Genomic DNA, 16,710 nt, shown 5'->3' on the forward strand with positions numbered 1-16,710 from the left:
AAGCAGTAGGCAAAGGAGAGGTAAGTCATTTAGGTGGGCAATAGGAGATGAGAAATGAGGACACAAGTTGGGGAGTTTAATACTAGACTGAAATGATTGAGTTCCCATCTTTTGTTGCCCTCTGCATGGCCTCTGTGTGTCTTTAATAGCATTCTTTCTTATCACACACCATCTTTGTGAGGACATTAACATCATTGTAATCACACACGATCTCTGCAGGGACTTTAGTGTTATCATAATCACACACCATCTCTGTGGGGACCATAACATTATCATAATTGGCCACCATCTCTGTGGGGACCTTATGATTATCACTCAGAATTGCTGTGTAGAATATAAATTGACCATAAACAAACATGATCTCTTTTGGAAAGGGAACTTCACTAATATTAAACATGATCCAAAAGTAGATAACAATGTCTCACCATTCCTAAAGATGAGATGTGTAAATAGGGAAGATAGTGCCTGTGGAAGAATGAAACTTGAATTTGAAATCCTGCTTCCTTTTTTATCACAAAGTGTATTCCTGCGCAATCATGGTATCTCCTGTGCCACAGTTCTCTTTCCTGGAAGTTTTTTAGTGTTTATAATAGTGTTCACTGCCAGAACAAACTGCTTTTAAGTTTCACATGCAAATTAAACATCTTGTAAATGCAAAACCATCCTAATCCATCTGTTGTGGTGCCTAAAATTCAGGAGGGTACTCGTATATAAAATATAATTGTATATTGTATACTAAGTACTTTAAAGTAAGCATTTTTTCATTTGCTCATTATGCATTCCATCCCAAATAAGAATAATGTAGTAAGTCCCCATAAGGATGGTAACACACGTTCAAGTCCCCGCAAAGATGGTACCAAACACACGACTAAAAATAAGTATTTTTTCAAATTTGAAGTTGGATCCTGTATTATGAATTTTTTCTGAATATATTTCTGCTATTAACACCTTTCCAGAACATTGGGAAAGGATAGAAGGATAGTCCCCACAAGGCTGGTTTCCACACATAGTCCCCACAAGGGGTGGGGGGGGGTGTGTGTGTGTGCGTGTGCGCGTGCGCGTGTGCGTGTGTGTGTGTGTGTGTCTCCAATTACAGTGAGACTGCCCAGTGGATTGTGAACCTGGTGCAGACAAACCTGTAATCTGCAAGCCACATTTTCAAAGCTCAGTGAGATTGCAGTGGGAGCTAAGCCCACTAAAATGAAATCTACATTATAATAACTTGACTAACATTTCGGTGCTGGACTGCTTAAGTGGGTGGGACCAGACTGATACACAAATGGCTATTTCTCCTCTATGAAAGGTACAGTGAGCTGGAATGTGGTTGTAAACCCTCCTGAGTGGACACCATCCCATAGACCGGGTTATTTAGTTGTGTTAGTTCTCGGTAGAGAGGCTCCCAGAACTTTTTCTGAATCTTCTTCTAGTGCTAACCAGTCTCCAGCTTTCTCCAAAATGGAGCCTCCTGATTCTGCCACCCACATCTTCTAAATTGTAAACCTGGTTTGTATAGGGTGGTATCCCCTCCCCTTGGGCAGGGCTTCTCTTAAGTATCAGCACGTGTGTGGTGGACCTTAGCATGGGCAATGATTGGGCCACCAGGGTCAGAGAGGCTGACAGGGGACAGACCTAAAGTTATTTCAAGGTGAACCACCATCTTGGATCCCAAAGCTGGTCTGGATCCCGGCATATTCCTCTCCTCGCTTATTGTCACCTTTCTTGGCACTGGCCGGAATCTACTGAGATCTCTAAACTCCCTTGCATTTGACTCAGGGAGATGCACGACTAATCAGAGGAGCAGCACGCTGCAAAAATCCTCTCTCCCATGTGGGGAAAGATAAACCATGTTTTTGTGGGATGCTGTCATGATGCCTACCCCCGGAGCGCCAGGCCCAGCACCCCCGGAAGCAGGCATCATGCCCTCGGGTAAAAGCCCAGCAGCCCCTTATAGGGGCTCTTTGGACTCAGTCCTGGCGCCTTTGGCGCCAGGCTCATGTTGGACATCAGTCCTGCCGCCATAGGCACCAGGCTCATAAAGGGAGGTGTTTTGTGCACTTACCTGATGCAGACCATGCTGCACGCTTCAGGCCTCCCTGAGACCTGAAAGGGACTATTTTATCATAGGGACTATTTTTTCACTTGGGCGTGGCCAGGGAAGGATACATACCTAGATGGGGAAGGATACATACCTGGGACTTCTTTGGAGGCTATTTAAGCCACGCCCAGACAGCAGCTCATGCTTCGCGTTGTTCTGCTTCCTGCAGCTTAACGCTCGCCGTGTCTGCTCCTGCTCCTGGACTCCAGCCACGCCCGCCTCGAACCTGGAAGACCTGCAAGGAAGGAAGAGAAGAGAAAGGTGAAAACCAAGGACTATTTCAAACTTCTTACCTGCATCCGGAATCTTCTCGCCAGCATCCCTGAAGAAAGACTTCCATTTAAAAGCATTGTGTTGCTCGCTGCAGCGCCACGCTTCACTCACCTGTCCTCGAGACATCTCCCGGCTCCATCGCGGCTGTCAGCATCGGACGCCACATCTCTGCACCTAGGGGAGAGAGGAAGAAACAAAAGGTGAGCAGAAGGAACACAGAAGGAAAGCCTGATTAACAGCCATAATAATTACCGGCTTTTCTTCCACATTTCGGGTCGGCGCCGCCCTGTTGGCAGGTACCGTACCCTGGCCCCTATGGGGAAAGGACAAGAGACATTTCTGGGGAATGATAAGGACATTTAGAGGGATCGCCCTCATCACTACTCACCTCGGCAGTTTAACCCCTCGACGCATCGCCTTCATTCTGCACCTGAAATAAAGGACAGATCACAGGTTAGAAAGACAACATAAAGGGGACCTCACTTGAACTTTGAACTTTCATACTTACGGCGCATCGCTCAGGAAAGTCAAGTGGATTTTGCCAGCGCCATTCTGAAAACCAGTGAAGTAACTGGACGAACACGCGCCCCTGCACCAGAAGCAGGATGGAGAGTTCATCCTTCCAAACCATAAGGTGAGCTTAAACCGGGGTTTGGAGGAAGTTAGAGAGGAACGAAGGGGGAAAGGGGGGAGCTAGCACACTATTCGGCAGACTGTTAATCCCCTTTCTCATCTGCAGAAGGATATTCCTACGGGCCAGGCAAGCACGATTTGGAGGTCCTGTCCAATCGGTGTTCCGGGTCCTGCGCATCACGCTAGAAGAGGCCACAGCAATCCAGACTAGACCAGCGCCCCCGTGGGAACCAGGTGAGCGTTACAGAACGCGAAGCCTTCCTACAAATTCCCACCCAGGCGCTATGGAAACTTCCGAAACTGACCAGTTGGCCCAATTACTGGGGGAATTACGGGCCGAAGTACACGCCGCTCATCAAGAGACTAGTGCCCTGAGGAGAGAAGTGATTGTAATAAAGGATAGAGCTGATGACCTGGCTAGACAGCTTTTGCAAGGTCAAGCTGGACAAACTCCTTTACCCGGTTCCGGGGGGAACCCCGCTCCTGTGGTTTCCAGTAACCCGGTGCAGATTAATCTACCTGGAAACATGCCGCTGGCCCCACCTGAACGCTTTGCTGGGGACCCCAAACGATTCGCCGTATTCATGAATCAGTGTCGTTTGCACTTCCTATGCAGACCTGGGGCCTTCCCTAATGATCAGACCAAGGTAGCCTTTGTGTTGTCATATCTCAGCGGCTGTGCTGTCGATTGGTCAGTCCCACTGGTAACTCAAGATGACCCGATTCTTCGTGATTTTCAAGGATTTCAAACAAGCATGGAAAGGTTATTTGCTCAACACTCCCAGGGACAGGCTCTGGATGATGAACTTCTATCTCTGCGACAGGGCAATCAAGACCTTCTATCCTACATTGCAACCTTCAATAGACTAATTGTGGAAACTGGTTGGCCAGAGGATAAAAGAATCACGTTATTCTATCGAGGTCTACGCGGAGAACTTAAAGATGTCCTGGCACAAGTTGTAAATCCACCCCAAGAATGCACTGAATATATAGACTTAGTGGTCCAATTGGATCACAGGCTGCAAAACAGAAAAGCAGATCGGTCCAAGTTTGAAACCCGGGTGTTGGCCAAGACCCACGCTAACCCCAAGGGGGCTGATGCCTCGGAGCCTATGCGAATCAGAGGTGTTAAAGGACCCCTAACTCAAAAAGAACGGGAAAGAAGACGACAGATGCAATTATGCCTTTATTGTGGGTCCTTTGGACACTTTCTACGAGATTGCCCAGTTAAGCCGCCCAAGAAGGTGGTAGGAGCCGCTGATAAAATCCATGGAAACTCTGTATCGGGAAACGACCACGTCCGGCAAGCGTAGGGGTCCGCTTGCCGAGCTTGAAAACTAACTCTCAGACCTCGCATTTCATTGTGCCAATGGTCCTCGTAGATCCGGAACAGCCTAAACGGTTGCATGCTATAAAGGCATACATCGATAGCGGGGCTATAGGAAACTATGTGGATCGAGAATTGGTCTCTAGGATAAACCTCCCTCTGCGTCCTAAAACCAACAAAGATGTCATCACCACAGTAGATTGAACCGAAATTGCCTCTGGACCGGTAACACATTCCACAGCTGACGTGACACTTGTAGGTCCGGATGGCCATCGGGAGGCAGTTGTGTTTGATGTAATCAAGGCTCCACAGTTTCAGCTTATTCTCGGAATCCCTTGGTTAGAGACACATAATCCTCGAATTGATTGGCGAGCGAAGAGAATAACCTTCCCGGATTGTGCACAAACCTGCTACCCAGAAAATCCAAAAATTAATCTAGCATCAGTAACCTCTGTCCCTGTGCAACTACCTCCAGAGTACCAAGACTTTCAGGACGTCTTCCAAAAGGAACAGGCCAACACGTTACCTCCCCACAGATCGTACGATTGCCAAATCGATCTGGTGCCCGGTGCACAACCCCCTTGTAGCAGGATTTACGCCCTTACTGAACCAGAGAATCTGCATTTGAGACAATATTTAGATCAATACCTCGCCAATGGTTTCATTCTCCCGTCAAAGTCCCTGGCATCCTCAGCTTTGTTCTTCGTGCCTAAAAAAGAAGGCGACCTTAGAACTTGTATCGATTACCACGCATTCAACCAGATAACTGTTAAAAATCGTTACCCTCTGCCTCTGATCCCTGAACTCCTTGACCAGGTGAAGGACGCTTGCATATACACCAAGTTAGATCTCCGGGGGGCTAATCATCTGGTACGAGTAAAAGAAGGCGACGAATGGAAAACGGCCTTCCGTACAAAATATGGACTATTCGAATACCAGGTGATGCCTTTCGGGTTGTGCAACACGCCTGCAGCCTTCCAATTCTTCATGAACGATGTCCTTCGGGAACTCATCGATGTCTGTGTTGTCGTGTATATCGATGACATTCTTGTGTACTCCTCTTCGGAATCTGATCACAGAAAGCATGTCAGGGCCGTCCTAGAGAAACTGCGCCAGCACAAACTGTTTGCCAAGCTGGAAAAATGTGTTTTCCATACCACCGAGGTTGAGTTTCTCGGATTCATCCTGACACCTAAAGGGGTCCGAATGGATTCACGGAAAGTGGATGCCATTCTCAAATGGCCATCACCTAGTTTGGTGAAAGGTGTCCAAAGCATGCTTGGTTTTGCCAACTTTTATCGCAGGTTTATCCCGGAGTTTTCACGTGTGGTGCAACCCATCACTGCACTGTTGCGAAAAAATAAACGTTTTGAATGGACCGAGGAAGCCGAACAGGCCTTTCAGGAGTTGAAAGCTAAGTTCTCGTCCGCACCTATTTTGAAGCACCCGCGTCCCGTTCTCCCATATATAGTCGAAACCGACGCGTCCAGATTAGCCATGGGAGCTGTCCTGTCTCAGAGAGACCCTGAAACCAACCAACTGCACCCCGTAGCATTTTGGTCCAGAAAGTTCTCGCCGCCGGAGATAAATTATGCGATCACCGATAAGGAACTATTAGCCATTAAGTCCGCCTTCAAGGCTTGGCGGCATTATCTCCTCGGCGCCCGGCATACCATCACCGTGATCACTGATCACCGAAATTTACAATATTTAAAAACTGCCAAGGCTCAATCGTCTCGACAGCTCCGATGGGCTTTGTTCTTTGCTGAGTTCGATTTTGTAATCACCTACCGCCCCGGCTATAAGAATGGTAAGGCGGACGCTCTATCCCGAATTGGAATAAAAGAAATAGACACAAACTCAGAACCTGTGCCGATAATTCCCGAACAAAGAATTTTGGGGATAACCACTTTACAAACCCTTAAAGACATTCAAGCACGAGTGAAACAATTCCTGGACTCTTCAGCCTTGCAGGATTGGATCAAAAGGGGGTCTAACTTTTCAGTCAAGGATGGCTTACTTTACTTCCAAGGACGCTTATTTTTGCCAGAAAAGGAATTGCAAGAACTGGTTATTTCCCGTCATCATGATACCCTGATGGAAGGACATCCTGGCATTGCCAAAACAGAGGAAAAGGTTAAACGACAATTCTGGTGGCCTTCCTGGCGAAAGGATATCAAATCTTTCGTGATGTCCTGTGGAGTTTGTGCCCAAAACAAAGGTCAAAAGACAAGACCCGCCGGTCTTCTTCAGCCCTTAGACATTCCACCAGCACCTTGGCACACCCTGTCACTAGATTTTATCACGGACCTGCCCTCTTGTAATGGTTACAATACTATTCTGGTCGTGGTGGATTTATTTTCCAAAATGGCCCACTTTATTCCGTTGAAAGGATTACCTTCAGCCTTTGTTCTTGCCAAAGAATTCCTCGAAAATATCATCCGTTTGCATGGATTCCCGTCCATACTAGTCTCCGATCGGGGAAGCCAGTTTATTTCTCATTTTTGGAAAAAGTGTTGTCAACTGGCACAAATCGACGTAAGACTCTCGACCAGCCACCACCCACAGACCGATGGTCAGACGGAGAGAACGAACCAGACCCTTGAACAATATCTACGATGTATGTTGCACCAATCGGAGGGTAATTGGAAGGACATTTTATGGGTGACAGAATATGCATACAATAACTCGATACACTCTGGAACTGGTCAGAGCCCCTTTTATACCCTATATGGACATCACCCTCGTACTTCATACTTGGACTCACCTCTGAGCCTTGAAATGCCCGCAGTGGACCTTTTGCATTCTACGATTACTCAAGCCTTCAAGGATGCAACTGCACATTTGCAACATGCGAAAGGGAAATACAAAAAGAATGCGGATCTGCATCGAAGAGAGGTGCCTCCATACCAAATAGGGGATCAAGTATGGTTGGCTACCAAACACCTATCACTCAAGGGGCCTCAAACTTTTAATCCAAGGTATTTAGGCCCTTACTCAATCAAAGCTATAATCAACCCAGTGGGAGTCAAGCTCGATCTACCAGCTAACATGCGGATTCACCCCGTTTTTCATGTGTCACTTTTGAAACCAGTGCACCCAGGAACCAGATTAACAAAGCCACCAGAACCGATTCAGATAGATGGGGAGCCTAAATTCGAGGTGAAGAACATTTTGGATTCTAAGATCTCAAAATCAAAACTTTTCTATCTAATTGATTGGAAAGGGTATGGGCCTCAGGAAAAGTCTTGGGAACCCAGTGATCACGTACATGCACCTCGGCTGGTAAAAAGGTTCCATCGGAATTTCCCAAACAAACCGAAACCTCCAGAATGAAGGGCCTTGGGGGGGGAGTGCTGTCATGATGCCTCCCCCCGGAGCACCAGGCCAGGCCCAGCACCCCCGGAAGCAGGCATCATGCCCTCGGGTAAAAGCCCAGCAGCCCCTTATAGGGGCTCTTTGGACTCAGTCCTGGTGCCTTTGGCACCAGGCTCATGTTGGACATCAGTCCTGGCGCCATAGGCGCCAGGCTCATAAAGGGAGGTGTTTTGTGCACTTACCTGATGCAGACCATGCTGCACGCTTCAGGCCTCCCTGAGACCTGAAAGGGACTATTTTTTCATAGGGACTATTTTTTCACTTGGGCGTGGCCAGGGAAGGATACATACCTAGTTGGGGAAGGATACATACCTGGGACTTCTTTGGAGGCTACTTAAGCCACGCCCAGACAGCAGCTCATGCTTCGCGTTGTTCTGCTTCCTGCAGCTTAACGCTCACCGTGTCTGCTCCTGCTCCTGGACTCCAGCCACGCCCGCCTCGAACCTGGAAGACCTGCAAGGAAGGAAGAGAAGAGAAAGGTGAAAACCAAGGACTATTTCAAACTTCTTACCTGCATCCGGAATCTTCTCGCCAGCATCCCTGAAGAAAGACTTCCATTTAAAAGCATCGTGTTGCTCGCTGCAGCGCCACGCTTCACTCACCTGTCCTCGAGACATCTCCCGGCTCCATCGCGGCTGTCAGCATCGGACGCCACATCTCTGCACCTAGGGGAGAGAGGAAGAAACAAAAAGTGAGCAGAAGGAACACAGAAGGAAAGCCTGATTAACAGCCATAATACTTACCGGCTTTTCTTCCACATTTCGGGTCGGCGCCGCCCCGTTGGCAGGTACCGTACCCCGGCCCCTATGGGGAAAGGACAAGAGACATTTCTGGGGAATGATAAGGACATTTAGAGGGATCGCCCTCATCACTACTCACCTCGGCAGTTTAACCCCTCGACGCATCGCCTTCATTCTGCACCTGAAATAAAGGACAGATCACAGGTTAGAAAGACAACATAAAGGGGGCCTCACTTGAACTTTGAACTTTCATACTTACGGCGCATCGCTCAGGAAAGTCAAGTGGATTTTGCCAGCGCCATTCTGAAAACCAGTGAAGTAACTGGACGAACACGCGCCCCTGCACCAGAAGCAGGATGGAGAGTTCATCCTTCCAAACCATAAGGTGAGCTTAAACCGGGGTTTGGAGGAAGTTAGAGAGGAACGAAGGGGAAAGGGGGGAGCTAGCACACTATTCTGCAGACTGTTAATCCCCTTTCTCATCTGCAGAAGGATATTCCTACGGGCCAGGCAAGCACGATTTGGAGGTCCTGTCCAATCGGTGTTCCGGGTCCTGCGCATCACGCTAGAAGAGGCCACAGCAATCCAGACTAGACCAGCGCCCCCGTGGGAACCAGGTGAGCGTTACAGATGCTGAATGGGTGCCAGAAGACAGTGAACCTCTGAATGGGAACCTTTGCTGTCAATGCAGGTGAGTTTAATTTCAAGAATCGTGGTCCATGATTGTGATTCTCCCTCTGTAGGACTTCAGCATGCTTTATAGTTTACAGCTTTTCTCAATACCTATGCCAACCCTCACAGGAGACTTCCATAGAATGAAACTGTGATCTTTTAACAGGGAAGTTGTCAATTCCTGTGCTGAGGGCTTGGTTTATGTCAGGGTTTGGAATGATCCTCCGGAGAACTACTATGGTAGTCCAGGTATGATGGAGTAGGGCTTTCAGGGCTAAGGTATCTTGCTGGATTATTGTTTTAGGAAGGGTGTTGAACCTCGGGACAAGTCTAGTTTGAGTGTATTTGATGGGCCCCTGCCAAAAGTCTTGAAACACAGTAGAGTGACCTGGCGATCCTACCAATTCCACTCCTGGGCCATCAGGGAGGTACATGGCTGCCAGAGATACTCACCCTGTGAGTCACAAAGCCAGGCAGGGGTGTATCATTAATGTCTATAACAATGGCACTGTTATTTCACAGGGTTCTCAACCCAACCTCCTCTTTCTTGATCAGCGTCTCCTGTCTCTCATTAACTGCCTCCCTTCTCCTCCCATTCTAGCTGTTGCCCTCCCCTACCCCTGTACCTTTCCTCATAAAACTTTAAAAGGTGGCAATCAGCTTCACTTAGCTACTCTGGATGCTCACTGTGCTGTCAAACACTTCTCCGATATCTGTCTCCTTCTTCAAGACTACTGAGATGTGGTTCAATGTCAGCTCTGTCACTGCTCTTGACACTCTTCTTCCTGAGGGCTATAAGCTCCTCTCCAAGCCTAGGCCCACCCGGTCAGAGGGCGGAGAGGCCTTTATCTTCCCTGAATGGGTCCCTGCTACTATCATACCCATAAATCTTACTCCCTTTTGAATGCCTTGTCTGCAAGCTTCATGTCTCGCCTTCCCTCTTGCTTACTCTTGCCACCATCTACCCTGGCCTGATCTCCCTCTTCCTTTCTAAATGGGCTGATCTCTCCCCTACCTCTTGACCTCTACTACCAAAGTCTCCTCTTCTGAGACTTTAACATCCATCTTGACTCTCCTGAAGTGGCCACTGTACTCTTCTGTGACTTTTGCGACTCTCTCTCCCTCACCATTCTTCCCTCTGGTCAGACCCATTTAGCCGGCACACCTTGGATGCACTCATCTCAGCAGACATCTCTATCACTAATCCGCTAATTATTCCTCTCTCCTGGTCTGATCATGCTCTCCTCTCCTCCCACCTTGAGCTTGCGGGCTCTCTGGCTGAGCTGCCGCCCGCATTGCCATTCTCCTTTGCCGTCATTCGACCGATGAAGCGTTTGTCAGTCACTGCTTTCGTCTCCACTTTCATCCCCCCTCTTACTCCTGCTATTGACTCTCCCACTGACTTAGCCCTCGCTAACCTTCACCCCTCCATCTCCAACACACTTGACACCCTTGCCCCTGTCATGAGGATCCGCATGAAGCCTGCCTCTAAGTGCAATAGCTGGTATGACTCCGACATAGCCTCACTCCAACGAAAGTGTAGAGCTGCTGAATGGAAGTGGCAGACCTCGGGCACATACACAGACAAACTGACCTGTTGCACGTTCCAAAGGCAATACCGTTTCTCCATCCTCTCTAAGAAGAGGACCCAAATCCAAGCCTGCATCTCTGGAGCCACCAACAACACGGCTGAATTGTTCAAAATCTGCAAGGAACTCATGAATCCTATTACAGTTTCCACCTCCCCTCTTCCATCCCAGGCCCTTTGTACTGAACTGGCCTCCCATTTCGCAACTAAAACTTAGGCCATCCTGTCCGCACTCTCCTCTACCCCTTCCTTACTCCCCTACCTGCTCTCAGGCCTCCCTTAGCCCCCCTCTCTCTCCTCCCCCTATACCTCTGCACCTCTCTCCTTCCCCCCACTCTCCTCCTTCTCCCACATAGCACCAGAAGAGGTCTCTAAAGTTGTCTGCTCTATGAAAGTCTCCTTCAAACAGGTACTCCCCTGCTCCTCCAGAACTATCAAGGAAAATAAATGATCTCTCCTCTCTCTCTGGCCTTAGCTGATTTCTGTAAACATTCCTTTGTCACTGGCTACTTTCCTCTACTGCTAAAGCACTCCCTAGTACACCCTCATCTAAAAAAGCCATCTGCTGACCCCGCCCTGCCAACTATCACCCTGTCTCCACCACCCCTTCCTGGGCAAACTCTTGGAGAAATTGGTAATCTCCCAATTGATCCACCACACCAAACTTGTTGGCTGTCTCCATGACCTCTAATCTGTCTTTAGAGTATCCAGAGGCACAGAAATTGCTCTCCCGAACACCCGTGAAGATCTACTCTCTAGCCTTGATTCCAACTCTCCTGCCATTCTTATTCTCCTTGATCTTTCCTCAGCCTTTGACATGGTCAATCATTCCATCCTCATAAAATGACTGTGCAATACCCTTGGCATCATGGACCAGGCACTGGACTGGCTGACCTCCTTCCTTTCCAACCATCCTTCCCAGGTTCAGCTGGGCCCTTTCCTCTCCTCCACCTCACTCTCTACATGCAGAATTCCAATGGGCTTATCCTATCGCTGTGGCTCTTCAATATCTACCTTGCCCCTCTTGCTAACGTGATCTACTCCTTCTCTTCTCATTTCCAGTGTTATGCCAATGACACACAGCTCTCCTTAAAGCTTCCCTCCACTACCTCTGCTTCCCCCTCTCTCATTCCAGACTGTCTGACTGCTATTCAAGCATGGTGCACTGCTAATGATCTCTGCCTTAATGCCAGTAAGACCGAGATCCTATTCATTGGGACACCTGCTCCCTGCTTCCCCCCTCACCCCCCCAATCTCTGGCCGCTCTCTTTGGGTGCTCTCCCCTCACCATCTTGTGAGGCCAAAAACCTTGGTGTCATCTTTGACTCCTCTCTCTCCTTCTCTCCTCATATTAATGACCTCGCCAAGAAGGCCCACTTTCAGCTTCACCTCCTTAGAGGCATTCTCCCCTTCCTCACTTTCCCCCAGAAACTTTCTCTAGAGCTCTGATCTTCTCTAGGCTGGACTACTGTAATGGATGCTTCCTCAATCTGCCTCTCTCATCCCTTCACCCCTGTCAACTAATCCAGAATAGGACTGTGTGACTTATCCTTGCCTCAAGCCCAGGGACTGCATCTCTCCAGCTCTAGAATCTCTCCACTGGCTGCAATGATCAAATTCAAGACACTCTGCATCATCCACAAGGCTTTCTGGGTCCGGGACCCCGCAGTATCCAACACTTCCCCTAAGTACCTCCCTGCTAGAGTCCTTCGGTCCTCTAGCTCCAACTCTCTGCAGATCAGAAGTTTTTCCAAGTAGAGAGTGGGGGGTAGATCTCTCTTCAGCAGGTGCCTCCCTCTGCAATAGCCTCCCTGCCCTTCTCAGACTTGAGCCAGACCTCTTTAAGTTATGGAAACTTCCCAAGACACTGTTATTTTCTACCTTTTTCCCTCTCTCCCTCCCTTGCTGATTCCACTCCTGGTACTGTGACTGGTAGCCCGTAGGACTCATAGGGAACTAGGCCATCCTTGACCTGTCTCTACCAGCACTCCCCCCTATCAGCAGTGCCATCGGGCCCCCCTCCCTGATTAACATCCCCCCCGAGTCTGATCCACTCCCTTCCTCGCACTTAGTCAGTGGCCCTCACCTCTAGCACCCCCTTGCACTTACCCCCAATGGGCTCCTGCCTGCCTTTGCCTAGCCCGAATGTCACAAGGCCTAGTAGGACTGTTATTGTTGTTTATTTCCCGTGTTCCCTCCCCTTTTTCGTCTTGTCGGACCTGGAAACATGCTGTGCTGTATAGACGCCTTACAAATACTCAATGAATAAACAAATACATTGAAAGCCAGCTACTCACCAGTGTTATCAGAATGGTCCAGGAAATGTTCATGTGCATCACAGTGTGTTCTTTGAGCTGTAGAATGACAATAACCTTTGTATGTAGGGTTGACCCTCAATTACACATTAATTGTTCACTTGATGGGCCACAACCACACATTTAACATATGTGAAGGGATAAATCTAAGTGTTCAACACGTTTGAATGGGAAGCAATGCTGTCTCTGTTGCTGCATCAAAAATATCTGAAACTTGTGATTAGCGATGACAAACACATTTTCTGCAGACAACTCAACAGCTCGGTATTTCCTCAGTATACATCTCTGTTAGAGGGGACCTGTCATGCAATATTTTATTATAATACATTGAAGTAACTACCAGTCGAACTCCATAGAACACTAACAGACCTGTAAAACAAATGTTTAAATAGCCACACAAGTTTGATTTCTGTTGGTCCCTGAGACTGTCAATTTGGCCACTTCCTCCCATGTTGCCAATGGCTCTTGTTACATAATATCAATACCATATACAACGGATCACTGCAGGGCACTGTCTTCAACAAGGGCTGCTGGTACAACGCACCAATAATGAACTTAACTATAGGAAACATTTTGTAACTCTGAAGTGCAGTAATACAATTCTGAAATTCGCGAATTCACAACATGTATATGTATGCTCATTTGCAATTGTATTTTGGCTTTCTTTCAACCTGTCTTTCCTTCTTTCTATTCTTATTCTGGTTTTTATCTGTAATACCTTTTTCTTTTACTCCTTCTTTTGTTATTTTGCTCTATCTTTTCTATCTTCCTATTTATCATCTATAGTTCTCATTCTCTTCTTTGTTTTTGCTTTCAATCTCTTTCTTTCTCATTATATCTTTCCATTTCCTTCGTTTCTTTGTTCTTTCTTTCTTATTTGTTTCGCTTTCCTCCTATCATTCTTTAATGTAATCTTTTCCTACATGAAATAGATTCTTCTTTTCATATTTATGTATTTATTTCCTTACATTTTGCAGTTATATTTGGTATTTATTGAGGGAACAAAGTGTCTTGACAGAAATAGTGAGCAGGGCGTTTCTGAGCCAGCTGCCGTACATTAGTGGATAAAGAAGTGTGTAATGAAATGAGTGGATCAGGTTTTTTCTACAGGTGGAGGAAGGATTTTCAGTGGTGCAGGGTAAGGTGGGAGAATCAATTCTGGATTGCAGAGATGATTAGAGAGATCAAACGTAGGAGTAAAAAAAGGTGAAGCAGATTTGCTGGTCGTCCTCAAATAAGACAAATGTGAAACCTTGGAAACACCAACAGGGAGGGAGGTTGGATCAGAGATTCCCATGTTCCATGCTGGATGAGGACGGAGGAGAAAATTAGGAGGTAAAACAATCAAGGCTGTTGTCATGGATGCCAGGATCAGCAAGACAAGGGGAGTGGTCCACTGTATCAAAAATGTCCAAGAGGCCCGTGAGGACAAGGTAATAGTTTGCAATGGTGATCAGAGGTGAAAATGTTGGGAATGGGAGTGAGGGGTGATCCCTGTGGATAGCGTACTGACACAAGGCAGTCTGAACTTTTCACGTTTGATGCAGTGGCAAGGCCAACTTAGTCTTTCATCCTTGCAAGGTTTATACATTCAGTATCATAATACAGCAATAAACGTTCAGGGGCTTCACTAGCGGTAATGGCCCAGGGCCCAAGTTATAGGCCCTCGCTTTGCTTGGGCCGTAACGTCAGGTCCCAAGATCGTTACTGGCTGATGAAGCCCCCAAAATGAGTTTTCATTGTTATTAGCACCCCAAGGCAGACCCGTGGGCAGGATCGGGAGGCCCTTTGAGAAATCAGCAAATTCCCATTAAAAAATGTGCTTCCATGGGCTGATTTGTTGGGTTTATTCATGGGACGATCTTTGGACTGTTAATTCTAGTGAACACTTTCAGAAAACGTGTGTGACATTTGCTTGCAGTTTGTTGCTGTTGAAGCTTAAGGTTGTACTGTCTCACTGTGAACTTCAGCGCAAGAGACCAAAGCACAGAGCCAGCTCACAGCCAAAGCAATTGTAGATTGCTACACATGTGTATTCATGCTGGGCCTGGCTTGTGTAGCGCTGTCTGCTTCTGCTCATGGGTGAAATGCCTGCAGCATGTGAAAACCCTGAGTGTGCCCAAGGATCTGGGAGGCAGTCTGAATGTTGGAAATAGAGCCAGGCATGCCCACAGCCCAGAGCCCAGGACCAAGCCAATGCCAACTCACCCTTGAGTGGACCTCGGAATATAAAGTGAATGCGATGCCAGTGCAGTGCTCGTAGGCTTGCCATGGCTGGCTGCTTCAAAGCCAAGACTACATGATTTCGATTACTCGAGCTCAGCTGTGGTGTGAAGGCCAAGGTAAGGAAATGGGGATTATTTGTAACAGTGGGATGGACTCAGAACCATTGATAACATTCAATTCCCCTGGGCTCCTGAATAAAGAATAATCCTCCAATGGGCCTTTATAATCTTAGAGGGGTGGGCAAAGTAGCAGCGCCCCACCTCCCCTTCACTGTCTTTTATATAAACACTCATTTATCTGCTGGGACACAGAGTAATGCACACATATACACCAAGAAGCAAAGAGCTATTGATATACAGGCACCAATCATCGGGATACTTGTGTCAAATAAACACCATAGATCCATACAGTAGCCTTCTCAGTCCACTGCCTGCTATACTCCTGTGGACTCCAGTAAACTGCTGCTTAAAGATACCACTGCAAAAATAAATCAAATAAAGGAAAGGTGCTCTGGTCATCTAGGGACTTTGATGAGTTTTGTCTGAGCTTGCCCTGTGTCTGTGGTGGGTGTGCACCCCCTTGTTATTCGACACCTCATTTGTGACACTGATCTCGTTGCACAAATCCTTAAATTAGATTATTGTGGTTGACTTGACTCACTAATTCGGGGATTAATTAATCAATGCGTCTGATTTATGGCAGCGGCAGTTTCTGTCTCGGTTCACCCTTCAATTTATATAATGTATGTATCAACATCACTGTTTGCAGGTGGGATTGGAGCCTCCGGGTGTAACGTTATATCGATAACGGTAAACTCCCAAATTTTTGTTCTGGGGGGCCAGTAGCTCAAAACGGGAGGCGTATTAAGAGGATACAATAAGAAAGTGAGAACTGGCTTAGCCTGTTTTGGTAGCATTGAGAGAGGGGTACCCAGTTCTCACTTTCTTATTGTAGCCTCCGGGTGTAAGACATGTGGTGCATAATGTATGAGCCATCCAAAATCGACTGGTGGGCACAGCAACAGAGAGAATTCCCCACAATGTGGCGCCTCGGAGGCTGTAAAATTGGCAGGATTTGGGTGCATTTCAAGCCATTAAATCTGATTAAGAGCCAGTAAGCTGTCAGGCAGGTTTGTCTAAAATTCCCGTTTGGCTGGGGCAGTCACAAGTCAAATTCCACTCTTCAAATGCAGGTGGATTTGTTTGCCACTCAATTATGTCAAAGTACAGGTGTATTTTTCCCAATTAACTCAGAGTTCACTTGTGTTTTCAGATGAGCCTTCCTTTCCCCTTCACTTTACTTGCAAGTTGTGAGTAAAAAGCTACTGCGCTGATGTGCACACCATCGGCAAACAGCCACCCAGGAACGTCTGCTTGTTTTGCAAATTAACACAAAGGACACATGCCTTGCCCTGCCACAATACTTTGAAATTAGGACATGCAACAACACGGGATTTGGTGAGT

At 47.4% G+C, this 16,710-nt stretch overlaps 1 protein-coding gene across 4 annotated transcripts in view; it reads right to left on the minus strand.

The window, feature by feature from the left end:
* The window catches only part of ADD2 (adducin 2), a 573,955-nt gene that overhangs the window by 518,502 nt on the left and 38,743 nt on the right, over positions 1-16,710 (minus strand). The window contains exon 2 of one of the 4 annotated variants that reach the window (XM_069617649.1): positions 13,004-13,060. The exons of the other annotated variants lie outside the window; for them this stretch is intronic. The gene's annotated coding sequence lies outside the window, so the exon portion shown is untranslated. The remainder of the gene's footprint in view (positions 1-13,003; positions 13,061-16,710) is intronic. 4 annotated transcript variants of the gene reach the window in all.

Source organism: Ambystoma mexicanum, chromosome 10, assembly GCF_040938575.1.
Source record: "Ambystoma mexicanum isolate Mex_15411 chromosome 10, UKY_AmexF1_1, whole genome shotgun sequence".
Taxonomy (NCBI): domain Eukaryota; kingdom Metazoa; phylum Chordata; class Amphibia; order Caudata; family Ambystomatidae; genus Ambystoma; species Ambystoma mexicanum.